The sequence below is a fragment of the Fukomys damarensis genome, unplaced genomic scaffold (assembly GCF_012274545.1).
Source record: "Fukomys damarensis isolate Sample0158 unplaced genomic scaffold, DMR_v1.0_HiC HiC_scaffold_11, whole genome shotgun sequence".
Lineage (NCBI taxonomy): Eukaryota > Metazoa > Chordata > Mammalia > Rodentia > Bathyergidae > Fukomys > Fukomys damarensis.
In genome coordinates, this window is record NW_022900923.1 from 20,324,535 (window position 1) to 20,340,512 (window position 15,978).

A 15,978-nucleotide genomic window follows, 5' to 3' on the forward strand; every position below is an offset into this window, starting at 1 on the left:
GTTTGTTAGTTCTAATGTCTTTCAAATTATGTCATCTTTGAGCTGGCCAATTTTCTTTGCTTCCTCATTAATTATTTCATACACCTCATTTATTTTTTCTTTGATTTCCTCTCCATCAGGGCAGGTTTTGCTTTGGGAGAGTTGGGAGTCTATGGAAGCATTTTGTGGTCTTGTATTTTCATGTTCGTGTGTGTGTGTGTGTGTGTGTGTGTGTGTGTGTGTGTGTGTGTACTGGGGGTTGAGGTCAAATAGAGTGAGAATCGTTGTGGGTATGAAGATTTAATTCAGCTCTGTTTTCCAGTAATGTGATCTTGGCCTTGTATATCAGGAAGTATTGTTTATAACTTCAACCTATTCAATTTAATTCGGTAGGGTCCAGTCATTTGTAAAACAGAAAATTTTTACTAGCTATAACAGCATCAATGGATTCAGTCATATATCAATCATAATCATTAAATTTGTTTTGAAAATTTTACCATTTTATCAATACCAATTACAGACTATTTTATACTGTTATTTATGTGAAAAGTGAGGGAAAAGGAAGAGGCTTTGTTAGTAGAAAGAAAAGGTGGCAAGAGAATTATTGATAGGTGCACAATAGGAGTTTCAGACTGTTGGAATTTCTAGGGTTAAGAGCTAGTGTTGGTGGGGTTGAGAGAGTATTTTGTGGAGGTAAATGGAGTTACGTAGATGGGTTGAAGTGTATTTAGAGGTTGAGGGAGGCTATGATACTATTAGAAATTGTTAATATATTTGTAGTTAGTTTTGTTTGGAGCTTCTATGTTCAATTTTGTTATCAATTATCTTGACATAATCTTGAATGGTACTAATATCTATCTATATATCTATCTATCCATCTATCTATCTATACCATATGATAGGTGAAGAGGAAGAGAGGGAAGGCAAGTTGAAAAATGAAGAAGAAAGGAGAAAAAAGAATAGAGAGGAAGAGACTAAAAATAAGAGAAAAGGATTAAAATAGACTGCAAGACATAGGAGGAAACCATAAAGAGAAAAGTAAAGCAAAATATCAAAATAACAATAAAGAAGCAAAAATCAGAAGAAAGTAAAATTACAATAAAAATAACTCAGAACAAACAAACAAGCAAGGAAACCTTAATAAAAATGTATGTTTTTAAATATTTAAATTAAAATTTAAAAATAAACTATCTTGCAGTTGTTTCAATATTAACCCAGAGCATCAACACTTAGGTCAGATTCTAATTGTAAGTGGTCAATTCTGAAAACTGCACAATTGCAGGCCTGTAGCTGAGCACTGTCACTCCATCCAGTTCCATCTCCTACTTACAAGCTGTGCTGTGGGCACAACTAACTGCAGATCTCTGTCTTGTCTCAAGATCCAGTAGCCTCAGTTGGTTTGGGAAGAAGCAAATGTAGTGTAGTTTGCCTAACTCCCATTTCTCCAGGTCTCTGTCCATTTTCACCAGGGACCTTTCACTCTCACTTTCTTCATTGTTTGCCAAAGAGTGCAGTCATCTCCATGTCTTCTCTCCAGGGGCTTTCCTTGCCTGATAAATGGCCAAAAGACCTCCAGCCCAAGCAATGCTCTCTGTTAATCCTCCCAGTCATCTATTGGTTTCTGTTTCAAGAGCTCCTTTTTCATATCCACCCATAGAACCTGGGGCAGCCCCTTGGCTCAGCAGAGGGCTTTCTCTGCCAGTGTGGGGTGTTATGTGAGTCTTCATGCCATCTCAGGGCTCTGATGTTTGGGGAAAAAATAGGAGACTACCCATACTATTCTGGATCTACCAAATCACCCCTAAACCTGAGCATCAGTCTATCTCTTCTCTCAAGATCTTCCCTGCCCACTTTCTGTTTCACATCCTTTGCACTGCCCCAGGTCTCCCTGACCTCTGCAATCCCTAGCTAGGAGGTACTGGACAAACTCATCAAGGTAGTCTACTGGAAATCATGGGTAGTACACCAAATGTTATAGAAACACAGTATTCCCCTGTATGTGGTAGAATGGTGACATTTTTTTCTGTGTTGAGCTAGCCTTGCTCTCCCCACAGGACTACTACTCACAGATGCTGCAACATCGCTGCTGTCTTTTTTAACATCACTGTTTTCAAAATCCAGATTGTGGTGCTTTGTCTCATACCTTTATCAACCACTTGGGATCTCAAAATCCCTGGACTGAATTTATCTTAATTGCTGAGCCTAGTTGGGAAGGATAGAGTAACTGTGAATCTATTTCATCAACCAGGACACTTCTGGAAGTCCATCTCCTTTCCTCAGTCCAATCCTCTCCTGAGATGGAAGGTACTCTGAGTCTGTGGTGGGGACAGGTAGCTGTGATTAAAAAGTGGACCAGCTTCCCTTCACACACACACACACACACACACACACACACACACACACACACACACACCAGACACTGGATTTCCACTTACCCTTCCATCAGAATTTATCTCATTCTTTCTTCAGAGTATTTGCTTTGTGTCAGTGTCAGTTCAGAAACGCTTATTGTTGCCAACTTAGGTAGCCATCTTCTCTCCTTCAGGAGTGGGGAAATGAAAATTTAATATTATCAGGTTCTTACATTATATGATAAATAGAGCCTGAGTACTAAAAGAGTTTAAACACAATAGTTTAAAAACTGCATACTATAACTCCTAAAGCAACTATTAGAAAAGACTTCTATGTAATGAATTAAGAAATAGACATAATTTCAGATGCCCATTTTTGAATCAGGTCTTTATATTTGGGGGGGCTGGTTTTTTTAAGTTCTTTATATATTCTAGATGATAGTCCTTTGTCTGAGGAGCAGCTGGTAAACATTTTTCCCACGTTGTAGATTGTCTCTTAGCTCTGTTGGTATTTTATCTTGCAGTGCAGAAGCTTTTTAATAAGATGAGATCATAGTTGTTGATTCTTTGTGCTCCCATGCTACTGAGGATTTGTTAAGTAAGTCTTTTTCTACGCCAGTGTCTTCAATGGTTCTGCCTAACTTATCTTCCAGCAAATTTAATGGCTATTTTTTTAATATTTAGATCTTTAATTCACTTGGATTTTAGTTTAGTGCATGGTGAAAGATAGGGGTCTAGTTTTAATCTTTGGCAGGTTGAAATCCAGTTTTTCCAACACAATTTATTAAAGACACTATCTTTCTCCACTGAGGATAGTTGGCTCCTTTGTCAAAGATGACATAGCTGAGTACATCTGGAGTTGTTTCTGTATCTTCCAATCTACTCCTCAGGTTTGTTTTTTTTTCCATTACCATACTGTTTTTATCACAGTGGCTTTGTAGTATAGTTTCAAATTGGGAATTGTTATACCACCTGCCATGTCTCTGTTGCCTGGGATGGCTTTTGCTATTCTAGGTCTCTTCTTCCAAATAAATTCTTAGTGAATTAATCTTTTTAAAAGAGTAAAATAAAAAATGAAAATAAAACCAAATGGAACAAATAGCAATCAATAAATTAATACAAAATTAAATATAAACTTACATTAAATTAAATAGTCTATATATTATAATTGTAAATAACCCAGTTATTTCTTTCCTTTAGTCTAATGCTCTCCCAACTAAGTTATTTAAGCAAAGGGTCATTTCTTTTCCTGTATAAAAATTTAAAGTTATGCAGACAAAATAGAGTAAAGTTAAAAGAATAGCAAATGTGTACCAGAATAATACAAAAAAATTATCAAATTAAAATTCCTCATCCTGCATACAATCATTTCTAGATTATTTATAATACCTAACACAATATAAATTTTGCACAAATATGTTATACTGTATGACATAGAGAATAATAACAGGAAATAACTCTGTACGTGTTCAATACAGATATAAATTTTGAGGGTTTTTTTTTTTTTTTTTGGTACCAGGGATCAAACTTGGGTCCTTACACTGTGAGGTAGGCAGCAGAACCACTGAGATAAATCCCAGGCCCTCAGATTAAAATTTTAAACATATTTTTTTATCCACAGTTGCCTGTATACAGCAGCCTTCATAAATTCAGAGGGCAAACTGTATTGTCTTATAAATTGGAAGATTTTATATTTTAAATTATCAATTCTCCCCAAATTAAGTTGAGGTAAATGTAGTTGAAAGAAAATGCCTTCAAAATTTCTCTGAGAAATTAGCACTTAATTCTTAAATTTTGCATAAAAATGTAAATAACTCATATTTTTATACATACAGAGGTACCTCAGTTCACAGACTTAATTCTTTCCACAGTTATGGTCACAAATTGAGATGGACAAGAACCAAATCAAATTTCCTCTAAGGTAAACACTGAATCTAACCATTAAATTTGATTCAGTTCTTGTCCAATTTGGTTTATGACCAGAATTGTGAAAAGAATTAAATTCATAAATCGATGTAACACTGTAATTTCCAAACCAATGTTGAAAATACAAAAATAGATTAGAGGATATTTCTGACTCTAAGACTTATTACAAGGATATAGTTCAAGACTGTGGTAAAGTGACAACAGCAAGATGGTGGGATAAGAGATATAGTCTTTTTTTACCTTGATAATTTTGGAGCTATCTGTGAAAAAAAAAATTTCTGGAATATCTCAGAACTCCATTCTAAGAAATTACAGCAGTAGAAGAAAAAAAGACATGAGACTAAAAATATATAGAAGCAAAGAAGTACAGATTCATTTTTTCTATAGTAGCCCACTCCTCAGATCAAAACTGCTCACTCAGCATAGAGAGTCTATGGTTCATGAGTCCTTCTTGAAGGCAGAGGTACAGCAGGCTGAATAAGCACCTTTTCCAACAATTTAAGGCAGTGGCCAGACGATCAATTTAAGTTTTACCTCATCTGTATTGATGGGAAGCTTGGCATAGCTGATACATCTGGACATGGATGGTAACGAAGAAGAAGGATGGGAGCTATCTCTGGCTACATAGTGAGAGTCAGCATGGTGCCTGTTTTCTCTTCTGCAAGGGATGCCAGTAGACTTCTCTGCTGAAGACTTTAACAGCCCTCATGTTGCCCCCCTACAGCTTTTACCTCTGAGGACCTATACTGTGCATCTTAGGAGTCCTCAGGTTGCTCCCCAGACCACTTCAGCAGCAAAATCTTCTCAGGAAACCACAGCCAGCACATATTTAGTGGATTTCTACCTTTGCTACCACTAGAGCAAAACCAAGAGCTACATAGCCACTATGGGTCCTCTGAATCCTTTTACATCAAATCCCCCACAGATTTTTGCCATCTATGCCTGAGCCACCACCCTGGCACCTTTACATGAAAGCCATTCCAGGTACTGCTTCCGCAGAGGCCCCTCTCCCAGAACACAACAGAGCATTCTTTATATTCACCAAATGACAGAGTCACAATCGATTTTCCTCTCACTTCACCAAAACTGCCCCAGCTGCTGCAGTCATGTGATTCCTGGCACAGATACACAGAGTGTGTGTCCACAATCAACCATAGGTTGATTGGGTCCTTAACCCTCACAGCTATGGGCCATGTGAAACCCCTGCCACCACCCGTGTAAGCAGCAAGCACAGTGTCAACTCTACTCCCACTATTGACTGTCTGATTACTTCTAGAGCAGGAGATGGCACTGATGCATCCTGCAAAGGATGCATCCCTTGCAGCCACTGCAGATCTCCCACACCTCTTGAAACCATGCCTGAGCTGATGAAACTGTGTGTCATTCTATACTTGGAGCTTTTGCACAACCTCATATTTGACTCCCTAGATCCAATAACCCAGTAAACCACAGCATCTCTCTTTGCCTTCTTCCAGTGAAGTTATTTTCTTTACAAAGTCCAACCATATAGTTTTAAAGAGGTAATGACTTTCACAAAGTGCAGGCAACTTAAAGACTACCATGATAGCAAATGAACAAGGAAACAAGGTATCAGAAAAGGAACATAATAAACTTTTCGTACCTTATCCAAACAAAAATTGGAGTTCTATGAATTATCTGAAAAAGAATTCAAATCAACCACTCTAAAGAAGTTTAACAAACTACAAGATAGCACAAATAAACAACTGAATGAAACCAGGAAAATAATACATGTACAAAGCAAGATCAGCAAAGAGGTAAACAAAAAAGAAACAAATGTAAATTTGAGAGGCAAAAGAAGTAGCAAATTCAATAGAGAGCTTCAACAGCACACTAGAAAGAAGAAGAAAGACTAGAGAAAAACAGAAGAGAGAATACTTGAAAAAAATAAGGGAAAAATCAGGAAGGCAGATGAAGACAGCTTAAAGGATCAGAGAGACATCACCAAGTGAACTCATATTTATACAAGAAGAGTTCAGCGAAAGAGAGTAAGAATGAAACAAATGCTTCTAGGAATGGATGGTAAAAACTTTCAACTCTAGATAAAGATACGAACATCCCAATATATGAAGTTGATAGGTTCCCCCATAAGATGTAATCCAAAGAAGATTTCGCCAAGACATGTTACAAAAAAGCAAAGTGAAAGTTTGAAAGCAGCATGAGAACAGAAGCACATCATGTACAAACAAATATTGAAGTGGCCTATAGTGACTTTCCCAACTGGGACTTTGCAGGCCCGTAGCATGGGATAATATTCTAAGTTGTGAAAAAGAAAAGAAACTGCCAACTAAGTGTACTTTATACCTAAAATTTAAAAGTACACTTGGAAATGGGGAAGAAAGACAGACTTCCTCTACCAATACAATGTGAGAGAGTTCATCACCTCACAAGGCATTTTAAAGGGAATCCATTGAGCTAAAACAAAAGGTTCAATTTGCTAACATGAAAGTATAAAATTCACAAGTATAGGTCATAATGAAAATATTCTAGTATGGTAATAGTGGTATCAAAATCACATATAACTCTGATATACACATTAAAAGGCAAAAGTATAAAAATAATTATAGCTATTTTAATGTATTCATAAACACATAAAAATGTAAACTATAACATCCAAATTATACAGTGTGTGGTGGAGTAGAAGCACGCAGATTTCGTATCAAAGTTATTAGTTCAAAACAGACTCATCATTAAAAGATATTTTATGTAAGTTCTGAAAATCCTCTTTTATGAGTGTCTTTAGTTGTACTCTCATGGCTGCTTCCATGTCCTGAATTAATTCAACTCATTTACTTTTATGGTCTCTTTGACTTTTGGAAAAATCCAGAGTCCTCTGGTGCAAGATATGGTGAGTAAAGTGGATGAAGACACAATGTAATGTTTTTATTGACAGAAATTGCTGAAACATAAGTGATGTGTGAAATGGAGCACTGTTATGATAAAGGATGAAACTGTTTTCACATTTCTCAGTTCATTTTCTATGCACATTGCTTCCTGAAGCTCCACTAAGCCCTTATAACATTCAGAGTCCATTGTCGTGTTTCTGGAAACAAACTCACATTGCACAATAACATTCATTCAGTAAACACACTCAACCTCACCTTGATGTGGGATCATGGGTGATGTGCTTTTTTTCACATAAGGACAATTGGATGATTTCCGCCAAAAAATCTTAACCTTAGTGATGATCATAACCACAAATCTAAGTTTCATCACCTGTGATGACATATGTTTAAAAGCTGGAATCTGAAGTGGTAAAATGGTGCAAATCCAATGAAACTGACAAAATTTCATGTTAACGTGTTGTTCCTAATTCATGATTCGTGGCACACTTTAAATACCCTTTATCTTAACCATACCTCTTTTCACAAGTGATTAATTGCACAGAACAAGTTGAAACTTGTCATACACTGTTAGTAAAGTCTGATATACCACTACTCATAGAGATTCCTGTGTTTTCATTGACAGTTCATTGTATTTTCATCATACTTCCATAATGATTGTAATTTATGTATATGCACATAATGTTGGAGCATCCAATCTCCTAGGCATTTCTCAAGCCAATCAAGACTAATAATCACAAACCCTTGCCCTGTCAACTTGACACCCAAACACATCTCCTTTAACTACTTAATCTTCAAGTAGAGACAATGAGGTAGTAATTCCTCCTAATGTGATGTAACTATTCTGTATACAACTGAGAACACTCCACCAAAAGACTATTAGAACTCACAAACAAATTCAACAATGTAGCAGATATAAAATCAACAGAGAAAAATCAGTAGCTTTCCTACACACCAATAATGAATTTTCTGAAAAATAAAACTTGAAAGCAACTCACAATAGCTTAGAATACAAAGGAATAAATGTAACCAAAAAAAAAGGAAAGACATATAAAAGAAATTATAAAACATTTGTTATGGTTTAGATCTAAACTGTCACTCAAAAGGTCACTTTGGGCATGACCTGTAATGGTGCATTTTTGTCCCAAGTCTATCCCTTCCCTCTGTGCCTCCTGGCTGCCCTGAGGTGAGCAGTTTTTCTCCACTATACACTCCTATCATACTGTTTCCACCTTAGCCAACAGTGGAAGGAATCACCCACAACTGTGAGCCACATTAAACATCTCATCTATTAAGTTTGAGATATTTTGTCCCAGTTACGGGAAAGCCGAATAACACAAAACTGATGAAAGAAATTACAGAAAACACAAAAAGATAAAAAAGACTTTCAAGTTCATGGATTGGGAAAATTAATACTGTTAAAATACCATGTTATTCAAAGATGTCTATATATTCAATACAATCTTCATCAAAATATCACTGACTTTAATCACAGAAATAGAAAAACAGCACAAGACCCTGAATAGCTAAAAACCCTCTTGAGCATAAAGAACAGAGATGGAAATATTACAATACCTGAGTTCAAGATATACTATGGAACCATAGTAACCAAAAAAACATGATATCAGCATAAAAACAAACCAGTGGAACAGAATATAAATTACTGGGAAAAAGCCCACACATTTACAGCCAACTGATTCTTTAAAAAGTTACCAAATATATACTGCAAAAATGACATTCTTTTCAATAACTGCTGTTGATATCTGCGTCCAGAAGACCAAAACTTGATTTGTATCTCTCGTGCTATATAAAAATCAACTCCGTGTGAGTAAAGACCTAAATTCACAGTCTGAAACTCAGAAACTCCTAAAAGCAACCGTGGGAGAAGTTCAAGCCTGGCTGGGCCAGGTGCACCACACTCCTATCTTCTGAGCAAACTCGATGACCTCTCTGAGGCTGAGCTAACTCACCTAAGTGTGTAGAGGCTGAGTCTAACAGACTACACCTCCGCCCCTAGTCCGTGACTCCTTCACCTCACCCAAAGAAGAATCACCCCACCATATGTCTAGCCAATAAGCTATCACCCAATGTTCTCCACTAATGTATGGATCTGCATAACCTATAAGAAAGTGCCATATAATCAAATGCTCCTCCCATGCTCCTCCCCATGGTTGTCCACATGTAAGCTATATAAGCCTGTGCATTTCCTAAATAAATCAGAAGCATTCCAGAAACCTCCTCAGAGTCTGCCTGGTGATTCCGTGCCTTACCCTCCCAGTCCAAGCTCCCAAACCAAACTCCGCAGACCAAACAGCAGATGCTAACTAACCACAGAGGAAACACTTCAAGACATTCATACAGACAATTATTTTTCTGCACAAGATCTTAAAACAACAAAGCCAAAAATTTGCAAATGAATTACATCAAACTAATATTCTGCAAAGCAAAGGAAACAGTCAAAAGAGTGAAGAAAAAAATCTACAAAATGGGAGAAAATATTTGCTGAATATTTTTCTGACAGGGAGTCTTAATGCATATTCTTTTGAAAAACAAAGAATATGCTGATTTTACAATACTGTATGTGATGGTGATAATTAAAATAATCTCATATTGGATGTTGGGTTAAAAATAAACCTGAAAAAGATTTCAGAAATAGATGTACATATGTAGAATCAACTGATTTTGACAAAGGTGCTAAAATAATTCAATAGGGAAATGAAAATCATTTCACTTACCATGACAGGATCTACCAGACAACAGGAAAATTTTTCTTTTAACTATTTCTAATACAATACCCAAAAATACAATTCAAGAATGATTCTATATATAAATATAAAAACTAAAACACTTCCATATGTAAATGTAGGAGCATGTCACAAATTTGAAATTGCCAAAGATCTCTAAGAGAAAATAAATCAGTAGGATTAAGAATCATAGCCAGGCATGGTGGCGCATTCCTATAATCCCAGTACTTGGGAGACTGAGGCAGGAGGATCACTGTGAGTTCGAGACCAGCCTGGCCTCCATGGTGAGTTCCAGGGCAGTCTGAACTACATATTGAAATCCTATCTCAAAAAAAAAAAAAAATCGTATATAGGATCTCCTACCCAAGATTATGAAAACACTTCACAATCTGATAATTTGCAGTACATATAACTGAGAACAAAATATTTCCAGAATACTTAAAGAACTTCTTTAAACCAATAAAAAAATGACAAACAACCCAACTACAAAGTAAATGACAGATTTACAGATATTTTACCAAAAAAAGATTTGACTATATAAGATACAACTTGCATATAATTACATAAATAGGTATCCAAAATCATTATTAGTAATGAATTGCAAGTTAAAATATGACAAGCTCTCATGTTATGTTTTGAGTCAACCTAAACAGTTAAAATTAAAAAACAAGAAGACACCACCAAATGTTGCTGAGCACGTGGAGTAAGTGGGAATCTTGTGCATCATTATTATAGGAGTATAAAGCAGTCAGCTATTTTGAAAGTGTTTGATAGCTGCTTATGTAAATACACATCAAGCTCATGTCCAAATTTCCACTCCTACATATATAAATGCAATGAACGCATAAGCATACAAAAAGACCAATACAAGAATGTTTATAGTAGTTTTACCATAACCAAAAATTAGGAAAAAAATCAAAATGTTCATCAATGAGAGAATAAACATATTATAGTTTACTCAAATAATAGAATACTACTCAACAAAAACAAAAATGTATAAAAATATACATCAATTTGGATAAATCTCAAAATATTGTCTTCAGACAGAGAATAGTACCTAGTGTACAGTTTCATTTTTATTATGTTCAAGAACAAACAAGACTAAACTATGGTAATAAAATTCTGGTTATAAGTCAGATGTGGAAATTGACTATAATCATCATGAGAGAACAAACTGGACGATGAAAATACCTGTATATTGATCATGATGTTGTATATTTTCCAAAACTCGGTAAAACCAAAATTTAAAATTCTAAATCTCATGTCACAAATTTTGCTTTGCAAAAAGAAAGTGGTGCTATTGCTTAGAAATTTTTACAAAGCAATTCTTCAAAATTAGCATTTTTTAATGAAAAAAATTTTATAATATTTGTGAGAGAATCTCAAGTTTCATCACATGCTTTGAACTAATAAAATCAGTGTTGGAGAAAAAACTTCTAGAGCACTGAAAACGAACTGGATTGACCACCCCTCTACATAGGACCATTCTCTGAGGCAGCTACACCATTAGGTTTTGCAGAAGTTCAGTGTCTTTCGACTTCTGTTGCTTTTCTATTTCTAATTCTACCTCTAATTGCTACTGCACAAATATTTGCAGAGTAGGCTCACCAGATATGTGACTGCCTGTATAATCCATCAAATGCCTACTCCACTCCACAAGAGAGTAGCTTCATTTTGTTTCACTTTAAGTATTGCCTGATTCTTGAGGATAAATAAATATTTTCTGGACTGGCTGCAAGATCTCTCATTACTTGAATACCTAATTATATGTGGCTCTTCCTGCCTTAAAAAGTAAATGTTCTCAGCTAAACATTGAAGTTAAGATGTTATGTGTGATGAAATTTAATCTTACTTTGATTTATCAATATCTAACCCAGGCTTTTCTCTTTACCTATTTAATGCCTATATACATGCATACACTTGGGCCTAATAAACACCTCCTCTCTATAAATATGACCTCTCTATATAAGGAGTGCAGCAGTAAGAAGGGTGAGAATTATTCTGTTGATTTTCTTTTTTATGACCTCTCCCTACAGGGAGCCCTACCCCTCAATCCATGAAGTAGACAGGATTGGTGCCACCCATTCTCTTGTTCAGTAAATTTTTAAACTGTTCTTAAGTATTTAATAAATAAACCATTAAGACATTTGCACCAGAAGTTGTTTTTACCCTATAATCTGCCTGGATTTAAGAATCAGGCGAGCATACTCTATCAACTTAGTTCTTTGGAAGATAGCACTCATCACTGTGTGCCCACAGATTCTGTATGCGATAGTACAGCAATAATCCCACACAGCTCCCGTCCTACATCTGAAAGGAGGTCACATGACCAGTGAAGAGCATGCAGGGCTGAGATCCTAAACTTGTGAAATGTGAAGGTGGCAATTTTAAATTAACATACCTTCCAAGAGTAACTAATATTTAGAAATGATAAAAATGAGAACAAGAATTAATGAATAAATAATAAAATATGGAAGAAGGCTCAAGGAAATCTAGAAGTCATTCATGCACCAAAAGGTGAATGAAAGAACAGCCCAACAACTCTCTCCTGGGTCCTAGAAGGAACCAGAAATATGCTCCTGCCAGTGCATAAAGCAGGAAAGGTCTCAAGAAAAAGGAGTGCTACTAATGGGCTTTCAAAAAGGGCTAAAAATACTGTGGTGACCGACCTCAGACAAAATAAAGTGACATGCAGAATAAATGTTCTTCCTCAGTTTCGGGAGTGAGAAATGAGTGAGTAGCATGTTTTTCTCTGAATAAGATGAGAGGAAATGCCATTCATCAGAATTTTATGTATCCATATGGTAGTAAATGAATAAATTTTCACTTGAAAGAAAAGCAGTCTTTGATTATGTTAATGTTATGAGTCCAAAAAGGAAGGTCCTCAGAAAAATTTAAGGAGTTTAATGATATTCTCATTCACACTTTGGTTTTTAACTCAAGGTCAAAGGAAAAATTGCTAAAATCTTCCATTAGAAAGGCTCAAAAGGTATAATTTTATAATATTTGTCACCATCAACTGTAACAAGCCATGCTCTCTCTGTTATAAGGAGTTAAAGACCTTCCTCGAGCCTCAGGAATTTTTGGTATTCTTGATTTTGGTGACTAAAGGGGAAAAAAAGCATATACTAGATAAATAAGTGGTGAAGATGGGTGAAGTTTCATTGTCAAGATTGCGTTTATATTTTCCTTAGTCATCAAGTCTTTTAGATTCCATCTCCCATAGTGGTGAACACATTTTTTTGAGCACTGTATATATTCATATTTATTTTGACCAAACCTCAACAGTTTTGCTCTCCACCTCTACCTCTATGTAGCATCCTATGTACATAAAAAATTGATACTGATCTCTCATCACTAAGACAAACAACATTGAAATTATATTCAAATTTTCCCATAATAGTCTCTTTGCTTTCAATCTTGTCAATGTACCCTTCACATCCAAATATTCATCTGAATTCTTAAAAAAGCAAAATCTGTTTATGTGACTATTGTGTTTAAAACCACCAGAACGCATTAATAGTTTTAAATAAATTCAAATTCTGTACCATACACCAAAGGAAACTCATAATCCATCTCTTGCACACCATCGCAGTCTTGTCTGTTGGCCTTGCCCAGTGACTAATGTATTTCTGTTCAAGCAAAACTTTTTCCCTGTGCACACAATGCCCTACATCTTCACCCCCTTCCCATGTGACTTCCCCCTCCCTGCAGTACCAAGCTCAACTTCACCCTCAGCACTTTACAAAAGTTTATATTTTGCTACTGTACTTTCATAGCACTTCATGCATAACTCTGTAATAGAACTCTTGCACCATGTTGGCCTTTTATTTTCTCATCTCTTTCTTCCCTAGACCTCTGAAACAAGGTCTGAGTTAGCTCATCTTCATCCAAATAGTGCCTAACAGTGTGGCTTGTCCATAGAGGATGTTCAATAAATACAAGTTAGTTTTAAAAAGAAGGATGGATGGATGGATGGATGGATGGATGGATGGATGGATGGAAGGAAGGAAGAAGGGAAGGGGTGAGGGAACACTAGAGAAAGGCAAAGACAGTTCATGGACTGAATGTTTGTCTGCCTCTCAAATGTTATATGCTGAAGTTCTAATTCCCAGGATGATAGATTAGATTTTGGGAAGTAATTAGTGCTAAAGTCATTGGGTTGGGACTCTCTTGATGAGATTAATATCATTTTAAGACAGAAACCAAAGGGCTTGTTTACACCTTTTCTCCTCCTGCACTGAGGAAAGTCTGTGACCACAGATCAGCAAAGGGACTGTCTGCAAGCCAGGAAGAGAACTCTCAACAGGCACTAAATCAGAAGCACTTCAATCTTAAACTTCCCAGCTGCCATTAGCTGTGAGAAAATAAATTGCTGTTTAACTACTCAGTCTATAGTGTTTCATTAAAACAACCCCAGCTAACTAAGACAGATTTGGGTACCAAGAAAAATTGTGCTGCTGTAACAAATACACACACACACACACACACACACACACACACACACACACACACACACACATGAATATGGCCTTGGAACAGGGTAATGACTAGAGTTTTGAGATCTATTCTAGAAATATGAATGCTAAAAGTAATTCTAGGGTAGTCGCAGACAAAGTCAATGATAAAAAGTCTATTTTGGGGGATTGAAGAAAAGGTTATCTTTCTGATAAAGTACAAAAGAACTTGGCTGAACTGTTTTTTGGTTTTTGGTTTTTGGTTTTTGTTTTTGTTTTTTTGTTGGGTTTTTTTTTCAGTATTTTGTAAAAGGTAGAATTTGCAAGCTATAGAATTGGGATATTTAGCTGACTGACTTTCTAAATAAAGTATTAAAGGAGTAAGTAGTTAACTCCTTTTGACTGCTTAAAGTAAAATGTGATAGGACAGAGATGAAGTGAAGAAGGAATTCTTAAGCAAATGGAACCAAAGTTCTAAGATGTAAAAGACTCTACAGCTTTCCACATGACAAGAAAAAGAAAAATCTCTTTTTAAGAGAACACTAAGAATATGACTGGAACATTTAATAAAATCATAGATGTAACTCATAGACTTATCTGGCCATTTCAGTAGAAGACAGTAGAGATGGGCTTAGCCTGGAAAAGATACTGCCAGTTTAAACTAAAGAGGACAAAGCTGGACGTGGTGGAACACGCCTATAATCCCAGCACTCAGGAGGCTGAGCCAGGAGGATCTCTGTGAGTTCGAGACCAGCCTGGGCTACTCAGTGAGTTCCAGGTCAGTCTCAACTACATAGTGAGACCTTGTCTCAATAAACAAAGAAACAAACAACAACAACAACAACAAAAAACAAAATAAACTAAAGGGGACAGAGAATAGATAATGTAATGAAGAAAGGCTGTGGAACTTCTTGGCTTCTACAGGACCAGATCATAGAATTGCTCAGCTATAAAGATGTACAATTCTTAAAGAAAAAGGAAGGCTGACCCCAAAGATTCAGAGACTGTCATGGCTGCTACTCCCCCCATAGGTCCAGGGGTCAAGGCTATTGCTTTCCTGGTTTCAGTGTGTCAGGGGTAGGGCTGCCCCGACGAAAACTAAGTAAGAAGTCTATGCTGTTTTGTTATGGCACCTGAGCTGACAAAGATCAAAAGGAATTAATAAACGACTAATCATAAAGTAAATGAGCGAGTGAAGCCGTGACTGTGTCCGTGGATACCGTCACTGGTAGCTCCTAGCTACAGATCATCAGCCAAATATGCAGATGAAGTCTGTGGCTCTGTCAACACGGGTAGTTTACTCCCCTGGGGAGTCACACTGTTGATGCGGTATCCATTATTACTCCACCGTGTAGTGAGAACTAACAGCACAGACAAAAGGAAAACAAGAACCATGAGGCAGAGGATCGTACGGGGTAAAGGCCATAGAGATATGTTCCACCTCTTACTTGAAAACAGTGACTTCCTTTCAAACTCTACCCTCTCAGCCACATGTAAGATCTATAATGTACATGAAATCCTAGAGCATGGAGCCTACTCACGTTAAGTAAAACTCCAAACTGAACAAAACAAAAGCAAATGTGGCACAACATAGTAGTATCAGTTTCCTTTCTTCCTTCCCACCCTGCTTCTTTGTGCCCCACCCACCCAGAAGTCCATT

At 36.4% G+C, this 15,978-nt stretch overlaps 1 long non-coding RNA gene across 1 annotated transcript in view; it reads right to left on the reverse strand.

Annotated features, from left to right (window-relative positions):
* Positions 1-2,466: 2,466 nt before the first annotated feature.
* Positions 2,467-15,978, reverse strand: part of LOC117285570 — a 34,031-nt gene continuing 20,519 nt past the window's right edge. The window contains exon 4 of the long non-coding RNA XR_004516635.1: positions 2,467-2,518. This is a non-coding gene — a long non-coding RNA (uncharacterized LOC117285570). The remainder of the gene's footprint in view (positions 2,519-15,978) is intronic.